Source organism: Schistocerca serialis, unplaced genomic scaffold (assembly GCF_023864345.2).
Source record: "Schistocerca serialis cubense isolate TAMUIC-IGC-003099 unplaced genomic scaffold, iqSchSeri2.2 HiC_scaffold_190, whole genome shotgun sequence".
Classification (NCBI taxonomy): domain Eukaryota; kingdom Metazoa; phylum Arthropoda; class Insecta; order Orthoptera; family Acrididae; genus Schistocerca; species Schistocerca serialis.
This window is the reverse complement of record NW_026047752.1, coordinates 10,001-20,000: the sequence shown is the minus strand read 5'-3', so window position 1 is coordinate 20,000 and position 10,000 is coordinate 10,001. Positions and strand designations below refer to the sequence as shown.

General features: G+C 56.7%; 2 non-coding genes and 1 pseudogene across 2 annotated transcripts; all 3 read left to right on the top strand.

The window, feature by feature from the left end:
* The first annotated feature begins 3,308 nt into the window (after positions 1 to 3,308).
* On the top strand, positions 3,309 to 5,217 carry LOC126443807 (small subunit ribosomal RNA). Its single transcript, XR_007582193.1, has one exon. It is a non-coding gene; the product is annotated as a small subunit ribosomal RNA (ribosomal RNA).
* A 353-nt stretch (positions 5,218 to 5,570) lies between these two features.
* LOC126443803 (5.8S ribosomal RNA) lies at positions 5,571 to 5,725 on the top strand. Its single transcript, XR_007582191.1, has one exon. It is a non-coding gene; the product is annotated as a 5.8S ribosomal RNA (ribosomal RNA).
* A 188-nt stretch (positions 5,726 to 5,913) lies between these two features.
* Positions 5,914 to 10,000, top strand: part of LOC126443805 (large subunit ribosomal RNA) — a 6,174-nt pseudogene continuing 2,087 nt past the window's right edge.

The following is a 10,000-nucleotide window of genomic DNA, read 5'->3' as shown; positions in this document are numbered from 1 at the left end:
GCCTTAACCTAACCTACGTTGTGCCTTAACCTAACCTACGTTGTGCCTTAACCTAACCTACGTTGTGCCTTAACCTAACCTACGTTGTGCCTTAACCTAACCTACGTTGTGCCTTAACCTAACCTACGTTGTGCCTTAACCTAACCTACGTTGTGCCTTAACCTAACCTACGTTGTGCCTTAACCTAACCTACGTTGTGCCTTAACCTAACCTACGTTGTGCCTTAACCTAACCTACGTTGTGCCTTAACCTAACCTACGTTGTGCCTTAACCTAACCTACGTTGTGCCTTAACCTAACCTACGTTGTGCCTTAACCTAACCTACGTTGTGCCTTAACCTAACCTACGTTGTGCCTTAACCTAACCTACGTTGTGCCTTAACCTAACCTACGTTGTGCCTTAACCTAACCTACGTTGTGCCTTAACCTAACCTACGTTGTGCCTTAACCTAACCTACGTTGTGCCTTAACCTAACCTACGTTGTGCCTTAACCTAACCTACGTTGTGCCTTAACCTAACCTACGTTGTGCCTTAACCTAACCTACGTTGTGCCTTAACCTAACCTATGTTGTGCCTTAACCTAACCTATGTTGTGCCTTAACCTAACCTATGTTGTGCCTTAACCTAACCTATGTTGTGCCTTAACCTAACCTATGTTGTGCCTTAACCTAACCTATGTTGTGCCTTAACCTAACCTATGTTGTGCCTTAACCTAACCTATGTTGTGCCTTAACCTAACCTATGTTGTGCCTTAACCTAACCTACGTTGTGCCTTAACCTAACCCATATTGTACCTTAACCTAACCCATATTGTACCTTAACCTAACCCATATTGTACCTTAACCTAACCCATATTGTACCTTAACCTAACCCATATTGTACCTTAACGTAACCTAATTTGTGCCTTAACGTAACCTAATTTGTGCCTTAACGTAACCTAATTTGTGCCTTAACGTAACCTAATTTGTGCCTTAACGTAACCTAATTTGTGCCTTAACGTAACCTAATTTGTGCCTTAACGTAACCTAATTTGTGCCTTAACGTAACCTAATTTGTGCCTTAACGTAACCTAATTTGTGCCTTAACGTAACCTAATTTGTGCCTTAACGTAACCTAATTTGTGCCTTAACGTAACCTAATTTGTGCCTTAACGTAACCTAATTTGTGCCTTAACGTAACCTAATTTGTGCCTTAACGTAACCTAATTTGTGCCTTAACGTAACCTAATTTGTGCCTTAACGTAACCTAATTTGTGCCTTAACGTAACCTAATTTGTGCCTTAACGTAACCTAATTTGTGCCTTAACGTAACCTAATTTGTGCCTTAACGTAACCTAATTTGTGCCTTAACGTAACCCATGTTGTGCCTTAACGTAACCCATGTTGTGCCTTAACGTAACCCAATTTGTGCCTTAACGTAACCCATGTTGTGCCTTAACCTAACCTATATTGTGCCTCAACCTAACCTATATTGCGCCTTAACCTGACGCACGTTGTCGCTGAACCTGCTCTGTAATTGTTATGCAACTCGTTAAATTAGTGTAGTGTTGCCTAACCGCAACCCTCGCAATATAGTTCGCTATTCGCACTGCCCGGTCCCCTGTGTATCGCGTCATGTTAAACACCTTGCAGGTGTTGCTGACTTTCCACATGCTCCTGCTATACACTGTAATGTGGATAGCAGCAGGACGTACATGCCCCCCCCCCTTCCCCCCTGCCTTCGCAAGCTGGTCGTTGAGAAGTTTGCATGTTCAATGCCCTTCGCATGCCGACGTACTCAGCCTACGTTGTGGTACGGCCTGTCACCTGTCCGCCGATGTACGCAAAACCCACAAACTGTACTGCACATTGGTCCGTATGTACTGAATGATACATCGTGGCACATGTGTGACCGTACGACGACTGCGCCTAGCAACGGCAGACCATACAGTCCAAATATTGTGCACGCAGCTACGTGTCGTCTCCCTATAAGAGCTGGATTGCAGTGTGGTACGCCATTCAGACGTGTGGGAGGAACGGACGCCCTGGATGGCGATCAGCATGAGCAGTCTGTTGATGTAGTGGAGCGTGTATTCGGACGTAGTCGTCTCTTCTCACACACCGTGATAGCATGTTGCACCGCGTTCCACATCTGCGACATCCTGCAGAGGCCGGCTGACAGTCGTTCGCGCAATGGACACCGCATACGTACGGGGGCTACCTTCCACGTGTTCTCGAGGCGTGCACATGTTGTTGCGTCTATGTGGGCAGACGTAGTGTGTTGTGACACCTGACACAGGCATGCAATACTCGTTGCAAATGGCGATGGACGTCTACGTTTGCTGGTGACGTTACGCAAATGAACAACAGGTAACCCGTTGTGGTGCGGTTGTTCTCGCTAGAGGTGAATCAGTGTTGGCGACGATCGGTCGAGCTATTAACCGGTTGTTTCAGGGATACCCACCATGCCCACGAACGTGAAAGGGGACCCACCATGCCCACGAACGCGAAAGGGGATCTGGGTGTGAGGCGATACGCGGCGGTGGCTGGGTGGGACCGTCCCCGGCCGGTGAGGGGGGGCCGCCCGGCGTGCTGGCAGCGCGGTGCGTGGGCGCACGCGCTACAGCCGGCTGGTGGGGGCGGCCAGTGGCAGGCGCGCCGGCCGACGGACGCGGCAGGCGGCGCAGCTGCGCGCCGGCGCCCCCTGCTCGCGGCGCCTTGCGGCCAAAGTAGGTCCTCGCGGGCCCGGTGCGAAGCGCGGTGGCCATCTGCAGTGTGCTGGTCCGATTGAGGACTGTGTGCGCTGAGGATGCGCCGCCGCCCGGCGCTCGGCGCCGCGACGCCGTCTGCTGCTCGGTCGCCCCAGCGGTTCTCGCAGGTGGTTTGTATCGCAGCTGTGCGGACGTGTTGGCGCGTGCGCTGTGCTGGGAGAGTTCGCTTCGGCACCCAAGTGGGGCTTTTGTCCTTCTGTGGCGCTGGCGTTGGAGCTGCCGGTCACCGTAGGTGGCGCGTGTTGTCTCCCGCCGGCAATGCCACGACAGCACGCTCCCGGGCCTCTGTCGGCAGCGGCAAGCTCAGTTGGGAGCACGGGTGGTCGCACCTAAAGCGTCTACTCGCCTAACTCCGGGCGATTGCGCCTCTCTCGAACCCGACCAAGTACTTAGGACGGCGCTGCGCGCCGCCGGGACCTGAGAGGGTTTCGAGGTGTGTTGTGCAGGGGAGCTCAGCCTCCTCCTGTTTGCAGAATAATTGAGCGGACGCTTGCGTGTTCGCGCGGGCCCCCGGGACACACTCCCGGGCGGCCGGCTGCTCAGCTCTAGTTGACGCAGCTCCCTGGTTGATCCTGCCAGTAGTCATATGCTTGTCTCAAAGATTAAGCCATGCATGTCTCAGTACAAGCCGCATTAAGGTGAAACCGCGAATGGCTCATTAAATCAGTTATGGTTCCTTAGATCGTACCCACGTTACTTGGATAACTGTGGTAATTCTAGAGCTAATACATGCAAACAGAGTCCCGACCAGAGATGGAAGGGACGCTTTTATTAGATCAAAACCAATCGGTCGGCTCGTCCGGTCCGTTTGCCTTGGTGACTCTGAATAACTTTGGGCTGATCGCACGGTCCTCGTACCGGCGACGCATCTTTCAAATGTCTGCCTTATCAACTGTCGATGGTAGGTTCTGCGCCTACCATGGTTGTAACGGGTAACGGGGAATCAGGGTTCGATTCCGGAGAGGGAGCCTGAGAAACGGCTACCACATCCAAGGAAGGCAGCAGGCGCGCAAATTACCCACTCCCGGCACGGGGAGGTAGTGACGAAAAATAACGATACGGGACTCATCCGAGGCCCCGTAATCGGAATGAGTACACTTTAAATCCTTTAACGAGTATCTATTGGAGGGCAAGTCTGGTGCCAGCAGCCGCGGTAATTCCAGCTCCAATAGCGTATATTAAAGTTGTTGCGGTTAAAAAGCTCGTAGTTGGATTTGTGTCCCACGCTGTTGGTTCACCGCCCGTCGGTGTTTAACTGGCATGTATCGTGGGACGTCCTGCCGGTGGGGCGAGCCGAAGGCGTGCGACCGCCTCGTGCGTGCTCGTGCGTCCCGAGGCGGACCCCGTTGAAATCCTACCAGGGTGCTCTTTATTGAGTGTCTCGGTGGGCCGGCACGTTTACTTTGAACAAATTAGAGTGCTTAAAGCAGGCAAGCCCGCCTGAATACTGTGTGCATGGAATAATGGAATAGGACCTCGGTTCTATTTTGTTGGTTTTCGGAACCCGAGGTAATGATTAATAGGGACAGGCGGGGGCATTCGTATTGCGACGTTAGAGGTGAAATTCTTGGATCGTCGCAAGACGAACAGAAGCGAAAGCATTTGCCAAGTATGTTTTCATTAATCAAGAACGAAAGTTAGAGGTTCGAAGGCGATCAGATACCGCCCTAGTTCTAACCATAAACGATGCCAGCCAGCGATCCGCCGCAGTTCCTCCGATGACTCGGCGGGCAGCCTCCGGGAAACCAAAGCTTTTGGGTTCCGGGGGAAGTATGGTTGCAAAGCTGAAACTTAAAGGAATTGACGGAAGGGCACCACCAGGAGTGGAGCCTGCGGCTTAATTTGACTCAACACGGGAAACCTCACCAGGCCCGGACACCGGAAGGATTGACAGATTGATAGCTCTTTCTTGATTCGGTGGGTGGTGGTGCATGGCCGTTCTTAGTTGGTGGAGCGATTTGTCTGGTTAATTCCGATAACGAACGAGACTCTAGCCTGCTAACTAGTCGCGTGACATCCTTCGTGCTGTCAGCGATTACTTTTCTTCTTAGAGGGACAGGCGGCTTCTAGCCGCACGAGATTGAGCAATAACAGGTCTGTGATGCCCTTAGATGTTCTGGGCCGCACGCGCGCTACACTGAAGGAATCAGCGTGTCTTCCTAGGCCGAAAGGTCGGGGTAACCCGCTGAACCTCCTTCGTGCTAGGGATTGGGGCTTGCAATTGTTCCCCATGAACGAGGAATTCCCAGTAAGCGCGAGTCATAAGCTCGCGTTGATTACGTCCCTGCCCTTTGTACACACCGCCCGTCGCTACTACCGATTGAATGATTTAGTGAGGTCTTCGGACTGGTACGCGGCATTGACTCTGTCGTTGCCGATGCTACCGGAAAGATGACCAAACTTGATCATTTAGAGGAAGTAAAAGTCGTAACAAGGTTTCCGTAGGTGAACCTGCGGAAGGATCATTACCGACTAGACTGCATGTCTTTCGATGTGCGTGTCGTGTCGCGCAACACGCAGCTACCTGTACGGCTCGCAGTAGCCGTGCGCCGCGTGCGGAACCACGCGTTCGTCTCAAAACTAACGGCAATGTTGTGTGGTACGAGCGCTGAAGCGCTGGAGCGGCTGGCCTGCGGCACCTGGCGCCTGGCGCCGGTTTTGAATGACTTTCGCCCGACTGCCTGTCCGCTCCGGTGTGGAGCCGTACGACGCCCATCGGCCGTGAGGCCGTTGGACACTGAACGCTGGAACAGGGCCGCCACACGCCTCAGTCCCGCCTATGCAACTGTCTCGAAAGAGATGGTGGAAACTATGAAAAGATCACCCAGGACGGTGGATCACTCGGCTCGTGGGTCGATGAAGAACGCAGCAAATTGCGCGTCGACATGTGAACTGCAGGACACATGAACATCGACGTTTCGAACGCACATTGCGGTCCATGGATTCCGTTCCCGGGCCACGTCTGGCTGAGGGTCGGCTACGTATACTGAAGCGCGCGGCGTTTGCCCCGCTTCGCAGACCTGGGAGTGTCGTGGCCGCCTGTGGGGCCGGCCGCGTCTCCTTAAACGTGCGATGCGCGCCCGTCGCCTGGCGGTTCGCATACCGGTACTTACTCGGTAGCGTGCACAGCCGGCTGGCGGTGTGGCGTGCGACACCTCGTACAACGACCTCAGAGCAGGCGAGACTACCCGCTGAATTTAAGCATATTACTAAGCGGAGGAAAAGAAACTAACAAGGATTCCCCCAGTAGCGGCGAGCGAACAGGGAAGAGTCCAGCACCGAACCCCGCAGGCTGCCGCCTGTCGTGGCATGTGGTGTTTGGGAGGGTCCACTACCCCGACGCCTCGCGCCGAGCCCAAGTCCAACTTGAATGAGGCCACGGCCCGTAGAGGGTGCCAGGCCCGTAGCGGCCGGTGCGAGCGTCGGCGGGACCTCTCCTTCGAGTCGGGTTGCTTGAGAGTGCAGCTCCAAGTGGGTGGTAAACTCCATCTGAGACTAAATATGACCACGAGACCGATAGCGAACAAGTACCGTGAGGGAAAGTTGAAAAGAACTTTGAAGAGAGAGTTCAAAAGTACGTGAAACCGTTCTGGGGTAAACGTGAGAAGTCCGAAAGGTCGAACGGGTGAGATTCACGCCCATCCGGCCACTGGCCTCCGCCCTCGGCAGATGGGGCCGGCCGCCCGCGCGGAGCAATTCGCGGCGGGGTCGTGTCCGGTTGCCTTTCCACTCGCCGCGGGGCGGGGCCGTTCCGGTGTGCGGTGGGCCGCACTTCTCCCCTAGTAGGACGTCGCGACCCGCTGGGTGCCGGCCTACGGCCCGGGTGCGCAGCCTGTCCTTCCGCGGGCCTCGGTTCGCGTCTGTTGGGCAGAGCCCCGGTGTCCTGGCTGGCTGCCCGGCGGTATATCTGGAGGAGTCGATTCGCCCCTTTGGGCGCTCGGGCTCCCGGCAAGCGCGCGCGGTTCTTCCCGGATGACGGACCTACCTGGCCCGGCCCCGGACCCGCGCCGCTGTTGGCTCGGGATGCTCTCGGGCGGAATAATCGCTCCCGTCAGCGGCGCTTCAGCTTTGGACAATTTCACGACCCGTCTTGAAACACGGACCAAGGAGTCTAACATGTGCGCGAGTCATTGGGCTGTACGAAACCTAAAGGCGTAATGAAAGTGAAGGTCTCGCCTTGCGCGGGCCGAGGGAGGATGGGGCTTCCCCGCCCTTCACGGGGCGGCGGCCTCCGCACTCCCGGGGCGTCTCGTCCTCATTGCGAGGTGAGGCGCACCTAGAGCGTACACGTTGGGACCCGAAAGATGGTGAACTATGCCTGGCCAGGACGAAGTCAGGGGAAACCCTGATGGAGGTCCGTAGCGATTCTGACGTGCAAATCGATCGTCGGAGCTGGGTATAGGGGCGAAAGACTAATCGAACCATCTAGTAGCTGGTTCCCTCCGAAGTTTCCCTCAGGATAGCTGGTGCTCGTACGAGTCTCATCCGGTAAAGCGAATGATTAGAGGCCTTGGGGCCGAAACGACCTCAACCTATTCTCAAACTTTAAATGGGTGAGATCTCCGGCTTGCTTGATATGCTGAAGCCGCGAGCAAACGACTCGGATCGGAGTGCCAAGTGGGCCACTTTTGGTAAGCAGAACTGGCGCTGTGGGATGAACCAAACGCCGAGTTAAGGCGCCCGAATCGACGCTCATGGGAAACCATGAAAGGCGTTGGTTGCTTAAGACAGCAGGACGGTGGCCATGGAAGTCGGAATCCGCTAAGGAGTGTGTAACAACTCACCTGCCGAAGCAACTAGCCCTGAAAATGGATGGCGCTGAAGCGTCGTGCCTATACTCGGCCGTCAGTCTGGCAGTCATGGCCGGTCCTTGCGGCCGGCCGCGAAGCCCTGACGAGTAGGAGGGTCGCGGCGGTGGGCGCAGAAGGGTCTGGGCGTGAGCCTGCCTGGAGCCGCCGTCGGTGCAGATCTTGGTGGTAGTAGCAAATACTCCAGCGAGGCCCTGGAGGGCTGACGCGGAGAAGGGTTTCGTGTGAACAGCCGTTGCACACGAGTCAGTCGATCCTAAGCCCTAGGAGAAATCCGATGTTGATGGGGGCCGTCATAGCATGATGCGCTTTGTGCTGGCCCCCGTTGGGCGAAAGGGAATCCGGTTCCTATTCCGGAACCCGGCAGCGGAACCGATACAAGTCGGGCCCCTCTTTTAGAGATGCTCGTCGGGGTAACCCAAAAGGACCCGGAGACGCCGTCGGGAGATCGGGGAAGAGTTTTCTTTTCTGCATGAGCGTTCGAGTTCCCTGGAATCCTCTAGCAGGGAGATAGGGTTTGGAACGCGAAGAGCACCGCAGTTGCGGCGGTGTCCCGATCTTCCCCTCGGACCTTGAAAATCCGGGAGAGGGCCACGTGGAGGTGTCGCGCCGGTTCGTACCCATATCCGCAGCAGGTCTCCAAGGTGAAGAGCCTCTAGTCGATAGAATAATGTAGGTAAGGGAAGTCGGCAAATTGGATCCGTAACTTCGGGATAAGGATTGGCTCTGAGGATCGGGGCGTGTCGGGCTTGGTCGGGAAGTGGGTCAGCGCTAACGTGCCGGGCCTGGGCGAGGTGAGTGCCGTAGGGGTGCCGGTAAGTGCGGGCGTTTAGCGCGGGCGTGGTCTGCTCTCGCCGTTGGTCGGCCTCGTGCTGGCCGGCGGTGCAGGATGCGCGCGCCTGCGCGGCGTTCGCGCCCCGGTGCTTCAACCTGCGTGCAGGATCCGAGCTCGGTCCCGTGCCTTGGCCTCCCACGGATCTTCCTTGCTGCGAGGCCGCGTCCGCCTTAGCGTGCTCCTCCGGGGGCGCGCGGGTGCGCGGATTCTCTTCGGCCGCCATTCAACGATCAACTCAGAACTGGCACGGACTGGGGGAATCCGACTGTCTAATTAAAACAAAGCATTGCGATGGCCCTAGCGGGTGTTGACGCAATGTGATTTCTGCCCAGTGCTCTGAATGTCAACGTGAAGAAATTCAAGCAAGCGCGGGTAAACGGCGGGAGTAACTATGACTCTCTGAGGGCTCATGGCCTGCCGGATTGCTTTATTGAGTACGTCGAAAGGTGTTACGAGGGTAGCACGACGGTGATAGCGGGCGGCGCCGACGTGGGCGTGCCCCTGCAGCCGGCAAGGGGTGTGCGTCAGGGTGACCCCCTCTCCCCCCTCCTTTTCAATTTTGCGGTGGACTATGTTTTGAGTCAACTTCCCTCCCACATCGGAGCTCGGATCCTCGGCCGCAGAGTCAACGCTGCGGCCTTTGCAGATGACGTCCTGCTTTTTGCATCGACCGCGAGGGGATTGCAGTCCCTCATCGACGCAGCCGTCGCAGCCCTCGGCCATCTGGGGCTGCAGATCAACGCCCGGAAGTGTTTCACCCTCGCTTTAGTCGCGTCTGGGCGTGACAAGAAGGTGAAGGTCGACGCCGACGTTACCTTCAAAGCGGGCAACGCCACCATGCCCGCCCTACGTGTGGGTGAAACCTTCCGGTATCTGGGACTGCAATTCTCCACCGCGGGTCGCTGCGTGTTCAACCCACGACGCCACCTGGTGGAGCAGCTGGACGTCATCTCCCGAGCTCCGCTTAAGCCGCAACAGCGCCTCTACGCCCTCACCAACGTACTTCTCCCAGGCCTGTACCACGGGCTGGCCCTCAGCCGCACCCGAGTGGGTGCGTTGAAAGCGGCAGACGTGACCATCCGGGCCGCCGTCAGGAGATGGTTCCGCCTTCCGGCGGACACTCCCCTGGGCTACTTCCATGCTCCTGTAGCCCAGGGTGGCCTCGGCATCCCATCATGCCGATGGATGGGGCCAACACTCCGCCGGTCCCGTCTCCTGGCGCTGAAGAGGATTGGACCAGCCCCCGACGGTGCAGGCCGGGACGAGGTGCAGCGTGAGATTGAGGTGCTGGAGCGGCATCTTATGTGGGAGGGTCACCTCCTCAAATCGTCGACGCAGGTTGGAGAGATGTGGGCCGCGCGCCTGCACGTTGCCTTTGACGGTGCGGCGCTGTCATCTTCCGCCGCCGTCAAGGGGCAACACCAGTGGGTCGCTGACACCAGTCGCCTGCTATCTGGGCGTAACTTCATCGACGCTCTCCGCGCCCGCATCAACGCCTTCCCCACGAAGGCACGGCGCAGTCGCGGGCGGGAGGCGGACACCAGATGCCGCGCGGGCTGCCAGGCCGTAGAGACCGCCAACCACGTGTTACAGGCTTGCTTCAGGACG